Source organism: Rutidosis leptorrhynchoides, chromosome 10, assembly GCF_046630445.1.
Source record: "Rutidosis leptorrhynchoides isolate AG116_Rl617_1_P2 chromosome 10, CSIRO_AGI_Rlap_v1, whole genome shotgun sequence".
Classification (NCBI taxonomy): domain Eukaryota; kingdom Viridiplantae; phylum Streptophyta; class Magnoliopsida; order Asterales; family Asteraceae; genus Rutidosis; species Rutidosis leptorrhynchoides.
Window position 1 is genome coordinate 161,738,852 of NC_092342.1, and position 24,509 is coordinate 161,763,360.

Sequence of the window (24,509 nt, forward strand, 5' to 3'; positions counted from 1 at the left end):
GTTTAAACCCACGTAGAATTAGTTTTAGTACTTGTGTCTATTTCGTAAAACATTTATGAAAACAGCGCATGTATTCTCAGTCCCAAAAATATATATAAAAGGGAGCAAATGAAACTCACAATACTGTATTTCGTAGTAAAAATACATATAACGTCATTTAACAAGTACAAGGTTGGCCTCGGATTCACGAACGTATCAATATTGAGATTCAATATTGCAGAAAAGTACGTAGACGCAACGGAGATGATAAACACTAGATTGACCTCACGAGCATACCCATGAACCATACCCATCACCTCCATAGCTATAACCCATAATTTTCTTAGCTTCGACTCATTCAAAAAAACTATTTTGAAATCACTCGGACAGCACTCCGTCGTAATATTTTATATATACTAATAATATCTTGAAATAATAAAGAGCAAATATATATATATATATAAATATATATATATATATATATATATATATATATATATATATATATATATATATATATATATAAATCGATTGAGAGAGTTTAGAGAAATATATTTTCAAGTTTCTATGAAATAATAAAACCTATTGAATTCTATTTATAATAGATTTTTGAATTATTAAAGTGAATTATTAAAGTATGAATTATTAAAGTATGAATTATTAAAGTGAATTATTAAAGTATGAATTATTAAAGTGAATTATTAAAGTATGAATTATTAAAGTATGAATTATTAAAGTGAATTATTAAAGTGAATTATTAAAGTATGAATTATTAAAGTATGAATTATTAAAGTAAATTATTAAAGTATGAATTATTAAAGTTAAAGTAAAATAAAAGTAAAGTAAAGGTAAAGTTAAAGTATAGTAAAAGTATAAAAACTATGTATGTATAATACGCGTATAAATATATATAATATTAATTTAAATCGTTATATATGTTTAATGAAATAAAATATAAATATCGTTATATTTATTATACTGGTTAAGTAATGAGTTGTCAAAAGTGATTCTAGATATTTATAAAAGTTATATACGTTTTAATAATAAAGTTCTTTTTTAAACTGAAAACGTCTTTGTACGTTTGAAAATAGATTAATAGAATATTATGGAAATCAATTCTCCACTAACTTTTGTCTAACTTTCGTAAATGACACTTTTTGTTTTTATTTATAAATAGCTTTATAAATTATTCTGAATATCGTTAAGAGGAATAGATTTTCTCAAATCATAGTGGACCTCTCAACAGAGACTTGTAATCATAATTCAATGTTTCTGATAATTCAATCATTTAATATATTTTTTTTAATTTCGTCAAAAATCATATTGAAACAAATATGTTCGTGTAAAGTATTAAACGTTTAATACTTTATTAATATTCTCAAGTTATAATATATATATATATATATATATATATATATATATATATATATATATATATATATATATATATATACATATACATATCTATTTATATATAACGGTTCATGAATCGTCGGAATTTGGTCGAGGTTATAATGAATGTATGAACACAGTTTAAAATTCTTGAGATTTAACTTAACAAACTTTTCTTATCGTGTCGGAATAATATAAAGATTAAAGTTTAAATTTGGTCAGAAATTTCCGGGTCGTCACAGATAACGTAATTAAGGCTAAACCTTATGTTAAACCATACCAACCACCACTTCCCTACCCGAGTAAAATTAGAAAAGAGAGACTTGAAGCCGAGCAATCCAAATTCTTGGATATGTTTAAAAAAATAAATCTCAATCTTCCTTTCATTGATGTAATTTCAGGAATGCCAAGATATGCTAAATTTCTGAAAGATCTAATCACAAATAGAAAGAAAATGGAAGAACTCTCGGCTGTTACAATGAATGCTAATTGTTCTGCAGTGCGGTTGAATAAGATACCAGAAAAACTTTCAGATCCAAGAAGTTTCACAATACCATGTTTTATGGGTAGTCTTAGTTCAATAGAAGCATTGGCAGATTTAGGTGCTAGTATAAATCTAATGTCATATTCATTACACGCTAAACTAGACCTCGAAGAATTGAAACCAACACGAATAAGCATACAACTAGCAGATCGATCAGTAAAATATCCTAGAGGGATAATGGAGAACATGCTAGTTAAAGTTGGTACTTTAGTATTTCCAGTAGATTTTGTTATTCTTGACATGGAAGAAGATTCTCGAGTTCCTCTCATATTAGGAAGACCATTCTTAAACATGGCTAAAGCAATAATAGACGTGTTCGGTAAGAAACTGACCCTAAGTATAGAGGACGAGAGTGTTACCTTCTCTGTTGATAGAGCAATGCAACAACCGCAATTTGCAGATGATACACGTTATTATATTCAAACTATAAATTCGCATGCAGAATTGTTAGAAGAATTTCCAGAATTACAAGGAACAGGAGAATGTTCTTTAGGAAAAGGAACTGAACCAATTGATGAAACTGAAATGTTAGCTACACTTATGGCAAATGGATATGAACCAACAACAGAAGAAATTCAAATGTTAAAAGAAGAAGACAGATATCGATATAAATCATCTATAGAAGAATCACCGACATTAGAGTTAAAGCCACTTCCAAACCATTTGGAATATGCTTATTTACATGGTGAATCTGAATTACCTGTAATGATATCGTCTTTTCTTACTGAAAATGAAAAATCTCAACTTATTTCTGTGCTAAAAGCTCATAAACCAGCTATTGCATGGAAGATTCATGATATTAAAGGCATAAGTCCTTCGTATTGCACACATAAAATCCTTATGGAAGAAGGTCATAAAACGTATGTGCAACGCCAACGAAGACTAAATCCTAATATGCAAGATGTTGTTAAGAAATAAATAATTAAAATGCTAGATGCAGGTTTAGTTTATCCAATCTCTGATAGTCCATGGGTAAGCCCAGTTCAATGCGTACGTAAGAAGGGTGGCATGACTTTCATCACAAATGAGAAAAATGAGCTTATTCCTACTAGGACTGTAACATGATGGCGTGTTTGTATTGATTATAGAAAATTAAATGACGCCACCAGAAAAGATCAGTTTCCCTTACCTTTCATTGATCAAATGCTGGAAAGATTAGCCGGAAATAGTTACTATTGTTTTCTTGATGGTTTTTTCGGATACTTTAAAATTCCAATAGCACCCGAGGATCAAGAGAAAACCACGTTTACGTGCCCTTATGGTACTTTTACTTACAAATGCATGCCATTTGGACTTTGCAACGCCCCTGTAACCTTTCAAAGATGCATGATGGCGATTTTTCACGACATGATAGAAGAATGCATGGAAGTTTTCATGGATGACTTTTCAGTCTTCGGTGATACTTTTGAAACATGTCTAGTTAATCTTGAACGAATGCTTATTAGATGCGAACAATCAAATCTAGTACTTAATTGGGAGAAATGACATTTCATGGTTAAAGAAGGCATAGTTCTTGGTCATAAAATTTCAAAGGAAGGAATTGAAGTGGATAGAGCTAAAGTAGATGTAATTTCTAAACTTCCACATCCCACCAATGTTAGAGGAGTTAGGAGTTTTCTAGGGCATGCTGGTTTTTACCGACGTTTCATAAAAGATTTTTCTAAAATTGTCACTCCTATGAATAAACTCCTAGAAAAGGATGCTCCATTCATCTTTTCAGATGAATGTATCAAATCTTTTAATATTTTTAAAGAAAAACCCACTAATGCACCGATCATGATAACTCCAAATTGGAATCTACCGTTTGAACTTATGTGCGATGCAAGTGATTTTGCAATGGGAGCCGTTTTAGGACAAAGGATTGAAAAACGATTTCAACCTATTTATTATGCTAGTAAGACGTTACAAGGAGTACAAATGAATTACATAACTACTGAAAAAGAACTCCTTGCTATTGTCTTTGCTTTTGACAAATTTCGTTCATATCTCGTTCTAGCTAAAACGGTGGTCTATACCGACCATTCTGCTCTTAGATACCTATTTTCGAAACAAGATGCCAAACCACGATTAATCCGTTGGATCTTACTCTTACAAGAGTTCGATATTGAAATTCGAGATAAAAAGGGAGCAGAAAATCTCGCCGCTGATCATCTTTCTCGTCTTGAAAATCCTGAATTAGAAGTTCTAAATGAATCGGCCATACAAGACAACTTTCTTGATGAATATCTATTGAAGATAGATTATAGTGAAATTTCATGGTTTGCAGACTATGCAAACTACTTAGTATGTGGATTCCTTGAAAAAGGGTTGTCGTACCAAAAACGAAAGAAATTCTTTAGTGATATAAAACACTATTTCTGTAAAGATCCACATTTGTTTAAAAGTTGTCCCAATGGAATAATACGCCGATGTGTATTCGGAGATGAAGCTAGTCAAATCTTAAACCATTGTCACACAGGGCCAACAGGAGGGCATTATGGGCCTCAACTCACAGCAAGAAAAGTTTACGATGCTGGATTCTATTGGCCTACAATTTTCAAAGACGCACACCTTCTTTGCAAATCTTGTGATGCATGTCAAAGGGCCGGAAAAATAAGTCAAGATGAAATGCCACAAAATGTCATTCAAGTATGTGAAGTATTTGACATTTGGGGTATTGACTTTATGGGTCCATTTCCAAAATCTCATAATAATATCTACATTCTCGTTGCCATTGATTATGTATCTAAATGGGCGGAAGCACAAGCTCTCCCAACTAACGATGCACGAGTTGTAGTCAACTTCTTAAAATGTCTTTTTGCTAGGTTTGGAACACCGAAAGCTTTAATAAGTGATCGGGGTACTCATTTTTGTAATAATCAACTTGAGAAAGTTCTCAAAAGATATGGAGTAACTCATAAAATCTCTGCTACTTATCATCCACAGACAAGTGGACAAGTTGAAAATACCAACCGAGCTTTAAAACGTATTCTAGAGAAAACCGTAGGATCAAATCCGAAGGAATGGTCCATGAAATTGGAGGATGCACTCTGGGCTTTTAGAACAACCTACAAAACTCCAATTGGAATCACACCTTTTAAACACGTTTACGGAAAAGTATGTCATCTTCCAGTAGAAATTGAACACAAAGCATTTTGGGCTTTGAAGACATGTAATCTTGATTTACATGAAGCCGGACGTTTACGGTTAAGTCAATTAAACGAATTAGAAGAATTAAGACATGAAGCATATGAAAATTCGTTAATCTATAAAGAAAGAACGAAGAAATGACATGATAAAAGAATCAGAAGTTCAAAAGAATTTAAAGAAGGAGACAGAGTTCTTCTTTTCAATTCACGATTCAAGCAATTTCCTGGAAAATTGAATTCAAGATGGTCTGGACCATTCATAGTCAAAAGAGTTTTTCCGTACGGAACAATAAAGTTAATAAATTCAAATGGGATTGAATTTAAAGTTAATGGTCACAGAGTTAAACATTACATACATGGTCCGATAGAAGTCGACAATGAAGTCAATCATAATTTCACCACCCAAGAAAACCCTCAAAATGAAAACATAAATATGTTATCAACAACATATGAAAAATCAAAATTGAAAAATAGGGAGGATTCAAATTGGAGTGATGAAGAAGAATTTCTATACAAACCTCCCATTCCAAGAAATGAAGAAAAAGAAGTTCAAATAGAAGTGAAAGAACCAAGAAAAGAACACCCGAAAAAGGTTAACAAACCAACTCGACTTACTAAAGTAGGAGACCCGGGTGAATTTATCATTTCTTGCTTGCTTAATGATGGTGCTATATATAATGGACTCGCAGATTTAGGAGAAAGTGCAAATATTATGCCTCTTTTCTTATACAAAAAATTAGGTATGGGTAAATTAAAACCAACCAAAATAGGTGTTCAATCATTTGACCTAACCATTAAACACATGGTTGGAATAGCAAATAATTTACTTGTTAACGTGGGAAGTTTGACCTTTGTTGCAAACTTCATAGTTATTAATATGGAGGAAAACCTTGATATTCCTCTAATTTTAGGTCGCCCATTTTTAGCAACCACCGAGGCGTTCATTGATGTAAGAGAAGGTAGAATGACACTTAGGGATGGTGATAAATCGATCACCTTTGTGAACCGAAAGTTTAGATCTCCACTAACCAAAACTGTTAAACCAATAAAAACACATAAGTGTGGGGAAGATGAAGAAACACTTAATGATGATCCGATCACAAAGAACCCCGTTGATAATACGAAATTAGATGAACCCGTTTTTAACAGTTCAACGAAGAAACTTTATAAACGGATTCACGATGCTAGGATTAAGGGAAACTTTAAGTTATATAACCGATTAGTATCTAATTTATCGCCAAAAGAAAAGGCAATGTTAGTTGAATTTGTGAAAGTTATAGAGGAAATCAACAAATGGATTGAAGCAAAAGTTAGAGATATACAAGTTTTTGATAGTCCAATTGAAAACGAAGTTAATCACAATTTCGACACCAAATCTAACTAAGTATGGGGAGAATCGAATCTATTTAGGGTTATTTATATTTCTGTTAGAGTTAGATATTATGTTTTCGTGTAGTTTCCGAAAATGGAATCCGTATGGTCTTTCCCTAGCAGACCCTAAAGAACTAGTCTTCTCCCTCCATTCTGAATTTTTATTTTTTTAGGTTTTACGAGATGAAGAATTCCTTTGATCTGAACCATGGTCTAATGCTACATGCTATGATTACTAAACGTAATAATAACACACTTCCGAGTGAACTAGTATCATTCATAAGAGATAAAATGGATGGAGTAAGAAAAGAACTCAGGAAAGATCATCATAAAATACATTTTGGAAAAGGAAAATCAAAATCCGCAACAAAAAGAAGAGCACGACACCTTGAAAGATGTTATAAATGCGGAAAATGGTCACACGAAGGTAAATGTTCAAATAATCAAACATATTCAAATACCGAATTTGTTACTCTATGCAGAGAAGGACCATTCATATGTTTAGAAGAAAAAGATATTGAAGATTCGAGGTTATGCTTACGTAGCTATGAAAAATCAAATCACACGACTCTCCTATGAGTCGGCTAAAGCAGGTCTCTGAGAATTCTTTCTCACAGGTAAGTATGTACAGTTTTTATTTTTATTTTTATTTTTATTGATTTTAACCTTTTGATAATAAACGCTAAATCGTTCGCTATAAAGTATTAAATTGGTATTCAATAAAATTAGGTATGCGTAACCGAAATTATTGATATCATACAAAAAATTTATTACATCACTGCGAAATTTACCGTTTATTCTTAAGGTATAAATATATTTAATCAACCAACCCAAAATATTTCAGAAATTCGTCAGGAGTAAAACTAGGTCGTTGAACCGAAATTACTTTACCGAAAAGAGGGGCGTATATTTTTGATAATATTTGATTGATTAAAGTGGGATAAAAGACCAAAAAGATTTTTAATTTTATTTTTACCATGTTTTTAAAATTAATATATACATATTAAATTAATATTGTAAACTTTTTAAAATCAATATATTTAAGTTTGTAAATATTTGAAAAATTAATATTTTTTTATATAAGTTTGTATGTTAAAAAACAAAAATATAATATAATTTGGTGTGAATTTTTAAAATTTTAATAATATGAATTTTTAATTTTATGCATTTTAAATTTAAGTTTGGTGTGAATTTAAAAACAAAAATTTACTTTATTTCATTATGTTAAAAATTTGATATTTAAAATTCGTCGTGAGTTGAAAACTAGGTCGTTGAACCGAAATTGCTTTACCCGAGGGAGGGACGAGAACTTTTATTATCATTATTTTTAATCTTATTGAATTAAATTATGCCAAAAACATTTAAAAAACCCGAAAATCTTTGCTTTTAAAACTGCGCTTAAAAAAGACAAATTTTAAAATTTTGTCGAGGGACGGACTAGGACAACGATCCGAAACGCCCTCACTCCTAAAAAGAAACAAATTTTTAAAAATTTTATTAATTTGTGTTTCAAAAGTAAAAGTTTTGATCAAAAAAAAAAAACAGACCCCCATGCGATCGCATGGGGTTTGGCCAGTAAAACCATGCGATCGCATGGTGTCAAAAAACTGGTCAGGTTACAAGTTCATCGAGCTGCTGCTTCTGTCTCGCTTCACACACACAAACACATATGAACACACACATAAACCCTCTCAAATTTCATCAATTTTTCACCAAAATTCACCAAATTTCTCGCTATAATCCACTCTAAACATGAATTTGATAAGAAGTTTATCAAGAAGGGTAACAATTTCACCCCTAAACCTCTTTAAATTTGATTTTTAGTGTTCTTGAGCTATATTTGACCTAATTTGATTTTGTTAATTTCTAGTGTAATTAGAGTTAAATTGTTAGTATTTTATGCATGTATAACCTAGATTGATGCTATTTAACATGATTTGAAGCCAAAAACTTCAAAAATTTTTGGAATCTAGGGTTTGTATTCTTGAGCAATTTGGGGCTTTTTGATATAAATAGGTTATGGCCGATTTTTGTCATGAATTATTTCTAAATTAAGTAGTGTAACATGTTTAGGTAGCTAAATGATCCAAACTTTGATCCTAAACATGATTTTCGAGAATTAAAGTGGACTTTTTAGGTATAAAATTCATGAACTTGATTAAATTGATGTAAATGCCATTTGAAACTTGTTTAATTGCTAGTAATGGTTATTTTAACATGTTATTTAAGTTGAATGCTTATGAACTTTGTAAACATTTTCGTATATGCTTATTTGAAAAAGTGTAGAATTGTTAAAATTGTAAAATGTGTATAAGTTTAATTTTGATTAAACATATTATTGTAATTGTTTCAAGTTGTTATTTTGCTAACACTAATGCATATTTGGATGCACAAAATTTGTGTTTAATGTGTTTTGCAGAGATTTACTAATACTGATGGTGCATCATCATCATCTAGACAACCTGCTCCAGAACCTGAACCAGAAATGCAATATGAACCTGAACCGGAGCAACAACAGGAACAACAACAACAACCTGATCAACACATTCCATATTATGATCCATAACTAGAATATATTGATGCCTTCGTAGTATTTACGATGCATCCGATAGTACAACACCCAACAATTCATGAAGAACAGTTGCATCCTAATCTGAGGTTTGATCGAAGTTGGAGAGATTACCCGACAAATCAAAGTAACAAATTCAAACTGGTAACTAAAAATGTAGAAGTGCCAAGGGTAATCGATTGGGAGCCTTTCGAAAGGGTCCAACTTACTAACTCAGATAGACAGCATCTGATCCAAAGGTATGGCAGCTCTTCTTTTCCCGATTAGGAACGTTTATTCACCATTCGTAGGCCTGTATATAAGGAATGGTGCATTGAGCTTATGAGTACTATTTCACTTAATGTGGATGTAGTTAGATTAGATGATAGAAGTTTTCTTAGATTTATACTTGGCCGTAGGATGTACAGGATGTCCATGCTGGACATGGCCAGGGCTTTACAGATATATACGCCCGCTGAATTACTACTACCCGATTGTATGAATTTGATTTATCATGGTGAAACGGTAGATAGGAATTTTGATGCTAACGGCGTCTGGAGGCGTATGTCAGATTATAATGTTTTTGGGCAGGCAGGAACACATACCTACTTACATATTCACAGAGCCGAGCTTCGTATAATTCATAGATTTCTGGCTAACTCGATTACACAAAGAGGTCACAACAAGGAGAAAATGACCTTAAATGATTTATTTTACCTTAAGTGTATTCGAGACCCAAGAGGTTTTGTTAATATCCCTACTGTGTTGGTTTTTATTTGTCTAAGATAGTGGAAGGAATACAGGAAGGGGGAATAATAGGAGGAGGTATTTTTGTTACTCTCATTGGAGAGTATTTGGGTGTAGATAGGGATCAAGGGGGTCCACTCTTGGTTTGTAGAGTACAGGATGATACTTTAGGATTGAAGGTCTATCAGGGTGCTAAGGTATTGAAGAGCAGATGCAATCAGGCAGTACCCTATGTTGGTCGTCATCCACAGGTAGAGAGAGGTTCAGATGAGGAAATGGAAGAAGCAGATGACATTAGGGATGTCATTAGGGAGGCTATGACTGACGTCTACCAGCGTATAGATGAGGTAGAAATGATAAACCAGAATAGACATAATCGATACGAGCAGTGGCAAGCCCGGAATGAGTACGAGCATTCTAGGCAACGACAGCATGATAGATGGGACTATCATCAGCGTCAGATCATGAGTCGGCTATCGCCTCAGGATCACTACGTACCGACCCGACCCGCTTACTATCCTCCACACCAGCCCGAGATGAGACCACCATATACTCTCTACGACCCTAACCAGGCATACCAGTACACCTATCACCAACCATGGAACCTGACCGACGACATGAACTGGAACCCCTATCCAGATTGATATAGTTCCGTTGGTGATTTTTTATGATTTTTATCTTTTTATTATTTTTTATTTATGTTTAAACATACTAACAGTGATACTTTTATTGTAATGTTTAATATTTTTATTATGTTGTACTAATATTTCATATTTGATTTGAAAGTGGGATTTTAAGTCCCATTTCAAATTACCATGCATGTTTATATTTGTATGAATGTATATTGTCAATTGTATACAACAGGGTAAAACAGCGCATTTTCAAAGACTGGCATTAAGTTCAGCAAAAGCTACTAATTTTGATGAAAAAACGAAAAACAAATGTGATGTAACAACAAGACGGAATGAACAATTGATGTGCACCATTTATCATTCAGCAAACAAACGCCAATATGTTTGGAAACTTTGGTAAAATTTAATCATTTTTCTACTCTAATCACCCTCAATAATTTAAATTATTACTGATTTCTTGCGAATGAGGGCATTTCAAGATCTTAAGTGTAGGAAGGGATTAAATTCTTTCGGATTTTAAAAAAAATTTAACTTATACACTTGGTTACCATTAAAAATACTAGTAACGCAGTAGTTGTATTAGAATCTAGTGCTCTCTGATAATAGAGAACAGCCCTAGTCTTATATACTGACTACCCAATTCTAGTAAAAATTTTCAAAATTTTCAAATAAATGAATTCAAAATCATGTTTATACATATTTATGAACGATAAAACTAGGTGTTGACACCGAAATTATTGTTACCTCGGAAAGGACATAAATTGAGAAACAACCCAAAATGTTAGAATTCATTTAAAATGGAATAGAGGACAATAAAAAGGCAAAGAAAGGAAAATAAAAGCCAAGTGTGGGAAAATTTACCAAGTTATTTAAAACATATATTGAAATGTCCCGTTCTTATTGATTAAAAACGTTCCATATTAATTGATTTCGTTGCGAGGTTTTGACCTCTATATGAGACGTTTTTCAAAGACTGCATTCATTTTAAAACAAACCATAACCTTTATTTCATCAATAAAGGTTTAAAAAGCTTTACGTAGATTATCAAATAATGATAATATAAAATATCCTGTTTACACACGACCATTACATAATGGTTTACAATACAAATATGTTACAACAAAATAAGTTTCTTGAATGCAGTTTTTACACAATATCATACAAGCATGGACTCCAAATCTCGTCCTTATTTAAGTATGCGACAGCGGAAGCTCTTAATAATCACCTGAGAATAAACATGCTTAAAACGTCAACAAAAATGTTGGTGAGTTATAGGTTTAAACTATATATATCAAATCATAATAATAGACCACAAGATTTCATATTTCAATACACATCCCATACATAGAGATAAAAATCATTCATATGGTGAACACCTGGTAACCGACATTAACAAGATGCATATATAAGAATATCCCCATCATTCCGGGACACCCTTCGGATATGATATAAATTTCGAAGTACTAAAGCATCCGGTACTTTGGATGGGGCTTGTTGGGCCCGATAGATCTATCTTTAGGATTCGCGTCAATTAGGGTGTCTGTTCCCTAATTCTTAGATTACCAGACTTAATAAAAAGGGGCATATTCGATTTCGATAATTCAACCATAGAATGTAGTTTCACGTACTTGTGTCTATTTTGTAAATCATTTATAAAACCTGCATGTATTCTCATCCCAAAAATATTAGATTTTAAAAGTGGGACTATAACTCACTTTCACAGATTTTTTACTTCGTCGGAAAGTAAGACTTGGCCACTGGTTGATTCACGAACCTATAACAATATATACATATATATCAAAGTATGTTCAAAATATATTTACAACACTTTTAATATATTTTGATGTTTTAAGTTTATTAAGTCAGCTGTCCTCGTTAGTAACCTACAACTAGTTGTCCACAATTAGATGTACAGAAATAAATCGATAAATATTATCTTGAATCAATCCACGACCCAGTGTATACGTATCTCAGTATTGATCACAACTCAAACTATATATATTTTGGAATCAACCTCAACCCTGTATAGCTAACTCCAACATTCACATATAGAGTGTCTATGGTTGTTCCGAAATATATATAGATGTGTCGACATGATAGGTCGAAACATTGTATACGTGTCTATGGTATCTCAAGATTACATAATATACAATACAAGTTGATTAAGTTATGGTTGGAATAGATTTGTTACCAATTTTCACGTAGCTAAAATGAGAAAAATTATCCAATCTTGTTTTACCCATAACTTCTTCATTTTAAATCCGTTTTGAGTGAATCAAATTGCTATGGTTTTATATTGAACTCTATTTTATGAATATAAATATAAAAAGTATAGGTTTATAGTCGGAAAAATAAGTTACAAGTCGTTTTTGTAAAGGTAGTCATTTCAGTCGAAAGAACGACGTCTAGATGACCATTTTAGAAAACATACTTCCACTTTGAGTTTAACCATAATTTTTGGATATAGTTTCATGTTCATAATAAAAATCATTTTCTCAAAATAACAACTTTTAAATCAAAGTTTATCATAGTTTTTAATTAACTAACCCAAAACAGCCCGCGGTGTTACTACGACGGCGTAAATCCGGTTTTACGGTGTTTTTCGTGTTTCCAGGTTTTAAATCATTAAGTTAGCATATCATACAGATATAGAACATGTGTTTAGTTGATTTTAAAAGTCAAGTTAGAAGGATTAACTTTTGTTTGCGAACAAGTTTAGAATTAACTAAACTATGTTCTAGTGATTACAAGTTTAAACCTTCGAATAAGATAGCTTTATATGTATGAATCGAATGATGTTATGAACATCATTACTACCTTAAGTTCCTTGGATAAACCTACTGGAAAAGAGAAAAATAGATCTAGCTTCAATGGATCCTTGGATGGCTCGAAGTTCTTGAAGCAGAATCATGACACGAAAACAAGTTCAAGTAAGATCATCACTTGAAATAAGATTGTTATAGTTATAGAAATTGAACCAAAGTTTGAATATGATTATTACCTTGTATTAGAATGATAACCTACTGTAAGAAACAAAGATTTCTTGAGGTTGGATGATCACCTTACAAGATTGGAAGTGAGCTAGCAAACTTGAAAGTATTCTTGATTTTATGAAACTAGAACTTTTGGAATTTATGAAGAACACTTAGAACTTGAAGATAGAACTTGAGAGAGATCAATTAGATTAAGAAAATTGAAGAATGAAAGTGTTTGTAGGTGTTTTTGGTCGTTGGTGTATGGATTAGATATAAAGGATATGTAATTTTGTTTTCATGTAAATAAGTCATGAATGATTACTCATATTTTTTTGTAATTTTATGAGATATTTCATGCTAGTTGCCAAATGATGGTTCCCACATGTGTTAGGTGACTCACATGGGCTGCTAAGAGCTGATCATTGGAGTGTATATACCAATAGTACATACATCTAAAAGCTGTGTATTGTACGAGTACGAATACGGGTGCATACGAGTAGAATTGTTGATGAAACTGAACGAGGATGTAATTGTAAGCATTTTTGTTAAGTAGAAGTATTTTGATAAGTGTCTTGAAGTCTTTCAAAAGTGTATAAATACATATTAAAACACTACATGTATATACATTTTAACTGAGTCGTTAAGTCATCGTTAGTCGTTACATGTAAATGTTGTTTTGAAACCTTTAGGTTAACGATCTTGTTAAATGTTGTTAACCCAATGTTTATAATATCACAATAGATTTTAAATTATTATATTATCATGATATTATGATGTACGAATATCTCTTAATATGATATATATACATTAAATATCGTTACAACGATAATCGTTACATATATGTCTCGTTTCAAAATCATTAAGTTAGTAGTCTTGTTTTTACATATGTAGTTCATTGTTAATATACTTAATGATATGTTTACTTATCATAATATCATGTTAACTATATATATAACCATATATATGTCATCATATAGTTTTTACAAGTTTTAACGTTCGTGAATCACCGGTCAACTTGGGTGGTCAATTGTCTATATGAAACATATTTCAATTAATCAAGTCTTAACAAGTTTGATTGCTTAACATGTTGGAAACATTTAATCATGTAAATATCAATCTCAATTAATATATATAAACATGGAAAAGTTTGGGTCACTACAGTACCTACCCGTTAAATAAATTTCGTCCCGAAATTTTAAGCAGTTTGAGGTGTTGATGTATCTTCTGGAAATAAATGCGGGTATTTCTTCTTCATCTGATCTTCATGCTCCCAGGTGAACTCGGGTCCTCTACGAGCATTCCATCGAACCTTAACAATTGGTATCTTGTTTTTCTTAAGTCTTTTAACCTCACGATCCATTATTTCGACGGGTTCTTCGATGAATTGGAGTTTTTCGTTGATTTGGATTTCATCTAACGGAATAGTGAGATCTTCTTTAGCAAAACATTTCTTCAAATTCGAGACGTGGAAAGTGTTATGTACAGCCGCGAGTTGTTGAGGTAACTCAAGTTAGTAAGCTACTGGTCCGACACGATCTATAATCTTGAATGGTCCAATGTACCTTGGATTTAGTTTCCCCCGTTTACCAAATCGAACAACGCCTTTCCAAGGTGAAACCTTTAGCATGACCATTTCTCCAATTTCAAACTCTATATCTTTTCTTTTACTGTCCGCGTAGCTCTTTTGTCGACTCTGGGCGGTTTTCAATCTTTGTTGAATTTGGATGATTTTCTCGGTAGTTTCTTGTATTATCTCCGGACCCGTAATCTGTCTATCCCCCACTTCACTCCAACAAATCGGAGACCTGCACTTTCTACCATAAAGTGCTTCAAACGGCGCCATCTCAATGCTTGAATGGTAGCTGTTGTTGTAGGAAAATTCTGCTAACGGTAGATGTCGATCCCAACTGTTTCCGAAATCAATAACACATGCTCGTAGCATGTCTTCAAGCGTTTGTATCGTCCTTTCGCTCTGCCCATCAGTTTGTGGATGATAGGCAGTACTCATGTCTAGACGAGTTCCTAATGCTTGCTGTAATGTCTGCCAGAATCTTGAAATAAATCTGCCATCCCTATCAGAGATAATAGAGATTGGTATTCCATGTCTGGAGACAACTTCCTTCAAATACAGTCGTGCTAACTTCTCCATCTTGTCATCTTCTCTTATTGGCAGGAAATGTGTTGATTTGGTGAGACGATCAACTATTACCCAAATAGTATTAAAACCACTTGCAGTCCTTGGCAATTTAGTGATGAAATCCATGGTAATGTTTTCCCATTTCCATTCCGGGATTTCGGGTTGTTGAAGTAGACCTGATGGTTTCTGATGCTCAGCTTTGACCTTAGAACACGTCAAACATTCTCCTACGCATTTAGCAACATCGGCTTTCATACCCGGCCACCAAAAATGTTTCTTGAGATCCTTGTACATCTTCCCCGTTCCAGGATGTATTGAGTATCTGGTTTTATGAGCTTCTCTAAGTACCATTTCTCTCATATCTCCAAATTTTAGTACCCAAATCCTTTCAGCCCTATACCGGGTTCCGTCTTCCCGAATATTAAGATGCTTCTCCGATCCTTTGGGTATTTCATCCTTTAAATTTCCCTCTTTTAAAACTCCTTGTTGCGCCTCCTTTATTTGAGTAGTAAGGTTATTATGAATCATTATATTCATAGATTTTACTCGAATGGGTTCTCTGTCCTTCCTGCTCAAGGCATCGGCTACCACATTTGCCTTCCTCGGGTGGTAATGAATCTCAAAGTCGTAATCATTCAATAATTCAATCCACCTACGCTGCCTCATATTCAGTTGTTTCTGATTAAATATGTGTTGAAGACTTTTGTGGTCGGTATATATAATACTTTTGACCCCATATAAGTAGTGCCTCCAAGTCTTTAATGCAAAAACAACCGCGCCTAATTCCAAATAATGCGTCGTATAATTTTGTTCGTGAATCTTCAATTGTCTAGACGCATAAGCAATCACCTTCGTTCGTTGCATTAATACACAACCGAGACCTTGCTTTGATGCGTCACAATAAATCACAAAATCATCATTCCCTTCAGGCAATGACAATATAGGTGCCGTAGTTAGCTTTTTCTTCAATAACTGAAACGCTTTCTCTTGTTCATCATTCCATTCAAATTTCTTCCCTTTATGCGTTAATGCAGTCAAGGGTTTTGCTATTCTGGAAAAGTCTTGGATGAACCTTCTGTAGTAACCAGCTAGTCCTAAAAACTGGCGTATGTGTTTCGGAGTTTTCAGGGTTTCCCACTTTTCAACAGTTTCTATCTTTGCCGGATCCACCTTAATACCTTCTTTGTTCACTATGTGACCGAGGAATTGAACTTCTTCCAACCAAAATGCACACTTTGAAAACTTAGCGTACAATTCTTCCTTCCTCAATACTTCTAACACCTTTCTCAAATGTTCACCGTGTTCTTGATCATTCTTTGAGTAAATAAGTATGTCATCAATGAAAACAATGACAAACTTGTCAAGGTATGGTCCACACACTCGGTTCATAAGGTCCATAAACACAGCTGGTGCATTAGTTAAACCAAACGGCATGACCATAAACTCGTAATGACCGTAACGTGTTCTGAAAGCAGTCTTTGGAATATCATCTTCTTTCACCCGCATTTGATGATACCCGGAACGTAAGTCAATCTTTGAATAAACAGACGAGCCTTGTAGTTGATCAAATAAGTCGTCGATTCTCGGTAGTGGGTAGCGGTTCTTGATGGTAAGTTTGTTCAACTCTCGGTAGTCGATACACAACCTGAACGTACCATCTTTCTTCTTGACAAACAAAACAGGAGCTCCCCACGGTGATGTGCTTGGTCGAATGAAACCACGCTCTAAAAGTTCTTGTAATTGGCTTTGCAGTTCTTTCATCTCGCTGGGTGCTAGTCTGTAAGGAGCACGAGCTATTGGTGCAGCTCTTGGTACAAGATCTATTTGAAATTCAACGGATCGATGTGGGGGTAATCCCGGTAATTCTTTCAGAAATACATCAGGAAATTCTTTTGCAATGGGAACATCATTGATGCCCTTTTCTTCAGTTTGTACTTTCTCGACGTGTGCTAGAACAGCATAGCAACCTTTTCTTATTAGTTTTTGTGCCTTCAAATTACTAATAAGATGTAGCTTCGTGTTGCCCTTTTCTCCGTACACCATTAAGGGTTTTCCTTTTTCTCGTATAATGCGAATTGCATTTTTGTAACAAACGATCTCTGCTTTCACTTCTTTCAACCAGTCCATAACGATTATCACATCAAAACTCCCTAACTCTACTGGTATCAAATCAATCTTAAATGTTTCGCTAACCAGTTTAATTTCTCGATTCCGACATATATTATCTGCTGAAATTAATTTACCATTTGCTAATTCGAGTAAAAATTTACTATCCAAAGGCGTCAATGGACAACTTAATTTAGCACAAAAATCTCTACTCATATAGCTTCTATCCGCACCCGAATCAAATAAAACCTAAGCAGATTTATTGTCAATAAGAAACGTACCCGTAACAAGCTCCGGGTCTTCCTGTGCCTCTGCCGCATTAATATTGAAAACTCTTCCGCGGCCTTGTCCATTCGTGTTCTCCTGGTTTGGGCAATTTCTAATAATGTGGCCCGGTTTTCCACATTTATAACAAACTACATTGGCATAACTTGCTCCGACACTACTTGCTCCGCCATTACTCGTTCCGACACCATTTGTTCCTTTCGTTCTATTAACCCCTGGTCCATAGACCTCACACTTCGCCGCGCTATGACCATTTCTTTTACACTTGTTGCAAAATTTGGTGCAGAACCCCGAGTGATACTTTTCACACCTTTAGCATAGCTGCTTCTGATTGTTGTTGTTGTTGCGGTTATTATTGTTGTTGGGATGATTGTTGTAGTTGCTGTTGTTGTTGTTGTTGTTGTTGGGACGTTTGTTGTAGTTGCGATTGATGTTGCGATTGTTGGGATAATTGTTGCGATTATTGTTGTAATTGCTGTTGTTGTTGTATTGGTGATTCTTATCACCGTTTTCCTCCCACTTTCTTTTGACTTGCTTCACATTGGCCTCTTCAGCAGTCTGTTCTTTAATTCTTTCTTCAATCTGGTTCACTAGTTTGTGAGCCATTCTACATGCCTGTTGTATGGAGGCGGGCTCGTGTGAACTTATATCTTCTTGGATTCTTTCCGGTAATCCTTTCACAAACGCGTCGATCTTCTCTTCCTCATCTTCGAATGCTCCCGGACACAATAGGCACAATTCTGTGAATCGTCTTTCGTACGTGGTAATATCAAATCCTTGGGTTCGTAACCCTCTAAGTTCTGTCTTGAGCTTATTGACCTCGGTTCTGGGACGGTACTTCTCGTTCATCAAGTGCTTGAATGCTGACCACGGTAGTGCGTACGCATCGTCTTGTCCCACTTGCTCTAGATAGGTATTCCACCATGTTAACGCAGAACCTGTGAAGGTATGCGTAGCGTACTTCACTTTGTCCTCTTCAGTACACTTACTTATGGCAAACACCGATTCGACCTTCTCGGTCCACCGTTTTAATCCGATCGGTCCTTCGGTTCCATCAAATTCCAAAGGTTTGCAGGCAGTGAATTCTTTGTAGGTGCATCCTACACGATTTCCTGTACTGCTAGATCCAAGGTTATTGTTGGTATGTAGCGCAGCCTGTACTGCGGCTATGTTTGAAGCTAGAAAAGTACGGAATTCCTCTTCATTCATATTCACGGTGTGTCGAGTAGTCGGTGCCATTTCCTTCAAAATAGTCAAATGGAACAAGTTAATCATACAGAATATTAAGAGTAGTTAATAGTATTTCGTAGCATAATATGAACTCATTTATAAAAGCTTTTTCTTCATATTAGCATTTTATAAGTTTAAATTCGGGTAGTACCTACCCGTTAAGTTCATACTTAGTAGCTAATATACAATTCAACTACTACAATTCTATATGAAAAACTGATTATAATAATATTTCACGTTCAAACTTTTACACAATATTTTACAAACTTACAATACCGCTTATTTTACATATAGCATGAAATATAGCACACAATAAATTTGATACAAGATGGTTGTGAAGATAATTCTAGCTAGTACACAAGTCGTTCAGCAAAGGCAATAAAGACACGTAATTCATACGTCCAGAAACAAGTCATGCATTCTGGTTTTACTAGGATTACTTCCCATCCTTGGTCTTGTGGAACATAACCGTTATGGCAGTTGATAAGACAGCGTGTTGTAACGTCGTCAAAGGGACGAGGGTTACGTAATGTCCAACAGTCCCGTAACAATCTAAAAACCTCATTTCTTACCCCAATTACCGACTCCGTCACTTGTGGGAACGTTTTGTTTAATAGTTGTAGGCCGATGTTCTTGTTCTCACTTTGGTGAGAAGCGAACATTACTAATCCGTAAGCATAACATGCTTCTTTATGTTGCATGTTAGCCGCTTTTTCTAAATCACGAAGTCCAATATTCGGATATATTGAGTCAAAATAATTTCTTAACCCATTGCGTAAAATAGCATTTGGGTTCCCCGCAATATATGCGTCAAAGTAAACACATCGTAACTTATGGATTTCCCAATGTGATATTCCCCATCTTTCGAACGAAAGCCTTTTATAAACCAAGGCATTCTTGGAACGTTCTTCGAATGTTTTACAAACTGATCTCGCCTTAAATAGTTGTGCCGAAGAATTCTGACCGACTATAGACAAGATTTCATCAATCATGTCTCCGGGTAGGTCTCTTAAAATATTGGGTTGTCTATCCATTTTGTGTTTTTATACTGTAAAATAGACAAGAGTTAGATTCAAAAAAAAAAATACTTATTAATACAAGTAATTTTTACATATATCATAAAGCATAAGCACACTATATTACATATATTACACCACATGAATACAACTATCTTATTCCGACTCGCTTGTTTCTTCTTCTTCGGTTTTGGTTCGTTTTGCCAAGTTTCTAGGGATATATGATGTTCCCCTAATACTAACTGTCGTTTTCCACAACGGTTTAGAAAAACCTGGTGGTTTAGAGGTTCCCGGGTCATTGTTACAACTTAAGGACTTCGGGGGTTGACGATACATATAAAGTTCATCGGGGTTGGAATTAGATTTCTCTATTTTTATGCCCTTTCCCTTATTATTTTCTTTTGCCTTTTTAAATTCAGTTGGGGTAATTTCTATAACATCATCGGAATTCTCGTCGGAATCCGATTCATCGGAGAATTTGTAATCCTCCCAATATTTTGCTTCCTTGGCGGAAACACCATTGACCATAATTAACCTTGGTCGGTTGGTTGAGGATTTTCTTTTACTTAACCGTTTTATTATTTCCCCCACCGGTTCTACTTCTTCATCCGGTTCCGATTCTTCTTCCGGTTCCGATTCTTCTTCCGGTTCCGACTCTTCTTCCGGTTCCTCTTCGGGAACTTGTGAATCAGTCCACGAATCATTCCAATTTACATTTGACTCTTCATTATTATTAGGTGAGTCAATGAGACTTGTTCTAGAGGTAGACATCTATCACATAATATCAAACGCGTTAAGAGATTAATATATCACATAATATTCACATGTTAAAAATATATAGTTTCCAACAAAATTTGTTAAGCAATCATTTTTCAAGTAAACACGGTCGAAGTCCAGACTCACTAATGCATCCTAACAAATTCGATAAGACACACTAATACAAAATTCTGGTTCTCTAAGACCAACGCTCTGATACCAACTGAAATGTCCCGTTCTTATTGATTAAAAACGTTCCATATTAATTGATTTCGTTGCGAGGTTTTGACCTCTATATGAGACGTTTTTCAAAGACTGCATTCATTTTAAAACAAACCATAACCTTTATTTCATCAATAAAGGTTTAAAAAGCTTTACGTAGATTATCAAATAATGATAATATAAAATATCCTGTTTACACACGACCATTACATAATGGTTTACAATACAAATATGTTACAACAAAATAAGTTTCTTGAATGCAGTTTTTACACAATATCATACAAGCATGGACTCCAAATCTCGTCCTTATTTAAGTATGCGACAGCGGAAGCTCTTAATAATCACCTGAGAATAAACATGCTTAAAACGTCAACAAAAATGTTGGTGAGTTATAGGTTTAACCTATATATATCAAATCATAATAATAGACCACAAGATTTCATATTTCAATACACATCCCATACATAGAGATAAAAATCATTCATATGGTGAACACCTGGTAACCGACATTAACAAGATGCATATATAAGAATATCCCCATCATTCCGGGACACCCTTCGGATATGATATAAATTTCGAAGTACTAAAGCATCCGGTACTTTGGATGGGGCTTGTTGGGCCCGATAGATCTATCTTTAGGATTCGCGTCAATTAGGGTGTCTGTTCCCTAATTCTTAGATTACCAGACTTAATAAAAAGGGGCATATTCGATTTCGATAATTCAACCATAGAATGTAGTTTCACGTACTTGTGTCTATTTTGTAAATCATTTATAAAACCTGCATGTATTCTCATCCCAAAAATATTAGATTTTAAAAGTGGGACTATAACTCACTTTCACAGATTTTTTACTTCGTCGGAAAGTAAGACTTGGCCACTGGTTGATTCACGAACCTATAACAATATATACATATATATCAAAGTATGTTCAAAATATATTTACAACACTTTTAATATATTTTGATGTTTTAAGTTTATTAAGTCAGCTGTCCTCGTTAGTAACCTACAACTAGTTGTCCACAATTAGATGTACAGAAATAAATCGATAAATATTATCTTGAATCAATCCACGACCCAGTGTATACGTATCTCAGTATTGATCACAACTCAAACTATATATATTTTGGAATCAACCTCAACCCTGTATAGCTAACTCCAACATTCACATATAGAGTGTCTATGGTTGTTCCGAAATATATATAGATGTGTCGACATGATAGGTCGAAACATTGTATACGTGTCTATGGTATCTCAAGATTACATAATATACAATACAAGTTGATTAAGTTATGGTTGGAATAGATTTGTTACCAATTTTCACGTAGCTAAAATGAGAAAAATTATCCAATCTTGTTTTACCCATAACTTCTTCATTTTAAATCCGTTTTGAGTGAATCAAATTGCTATGGTTTTATATTGAACTCTATTTTATGAATCTAAATAGAAAAAGTATAGGTTTATAGTCGGAAAAATAAGTTACAAGTCGTTTTTGTAAAGGTAGTCATTTCAGTCGAAAGAACGACGTCTAGATGACCATTTTAGAAAACATACTTCCACTTTGAGTTTAACCATAATTTTTGGATATAGTTTCATGTTCATAATAAAAATCATTTTCTCAAAATAACAACTTTTAAATCAAAGTTTATCATAGTTTTTAATTAACTAACCCAAAACAGCCCGCGGTGTTACTACGACGGCGTAAATCCGGTTTTACGGTGTTTTTCGTGTTTCCAGGTTTTAAATCATTAAGTTAGCATATCATACAGATATAGAACATGTGTTTAGTTGATTTTAAAAGTCAAGTTAGAAGGATTAACTTTTGTTTGCGAACAAGTTTAGAATTAACTAAACTATGTTCTAGTGATTACAAGTTTAAACCTTCGAATAAGATAGCTTTATATGTATGAATCGAATGATGTTATGAACATCATTACTACCTTAAGTTCCTTGGATAAACCTACTGGAAAAGAGAAAAATAGATCTAGCTTCAATGGATCCTTGGATGGCTCGAAGTTCTTGAAGCAGAATCATGACACGAAAACAAGTTCAAGTAAGATCATCACTTGAAATAAGATTGTTATAGTTATAGAAATTGAACCAAAGTTTGAATATGATTATTATCTTGTATTAGAATGATAACCTACTGTAAGAAACAAAGATTTCTTGAGGTTGGATGATCACCTTACAAGATTGGAAGTGAGCTAGCAAACTTGAAAGTATTCTTGATTTTATGAAACTAGAACTTTTGGAATTTATGAAGAACACTTAGAACTTGAAGATAGAACTTGAGAGAGATCAATTAGATTAAGAAAATTGAAGAATGAAAGTGTTTGTAGGTGTTTTTGGTCGTTGGTGTATGGATTAGATATAAAGGATATGTAATTTTGTTTTCATGTAAATAAGTCATGAATGATTACTCATATTTTTTTGTAATTTTATGAGATATTTCATGCTAGTTGCCAAATGATGGTTCCCACATGTGTTAGGTGACTCACATGGGCTGCTAAGAGCTGATCATTGGAGTGTATATACCAATAGTACATACATCTAAAAGCTGTGTATTGTACGAGTACGAATACGGGTGCATACGAGTAGAATTGTTGATGAAACTGAACGAGGATGTAATTGTAAGCATTTTTGTTAAGTAGAAGTACTTTGATAAGTGTCTTGAAGTCTTTCAAAAGTGTATAAATACATATTAAAACACTACATGTATATACATTTTAACTGAGTCGTTAAGTCATCGTTAGTCGTTACATGTAAATGTTGTTTTGAAACCTTTAGGTTAACGATCTTGTTAAATGTTGTTAACCCAATGTTTATAATATCACAATAGATTTTAAATTATTATATTATCATGATATTATGATGTACGAATATCTCTTAATATGATATATATACATTAAATGTCGTTACAACGATAATCGTTACATATATGTCTCGTTTCAAAATCATTAAGTTAGTAGTCTTGTTTTTACATATGTAGTTCATTGTTAATATACTTAATGATATGTTTACTTATCATAATATCATGTTAACTATATATATAACCATATATATGTCATCATATAGTTTTTACAAGTTTTAACGTTCGTGAATCACCGGTCAACTTGGGTGGTCAATTGTCTATATGAAACATATTTCAATTAATCAAGTCTTAACAAGTTTGATTGCTTAACATGTTGGAAACATTTAATCATGTAAATATCAATCTCAATTAATATATATAAATATGGAAAAGTTTGTGTCACTACATATATCACATATTTTTGCACAAATAACTGAAGATACTTTTGTTTTGGACAATTTTATCAGTTTTACCCAAATTTCTTATAATATATTTGAAAGAAAAGATGGATCTACACGATGAATCAATTCCATCATTAAAAGGAAGTGAAGTCTTCCGAAAAAGACACGCGTTTCTTGATTTAGGTCAGGAAG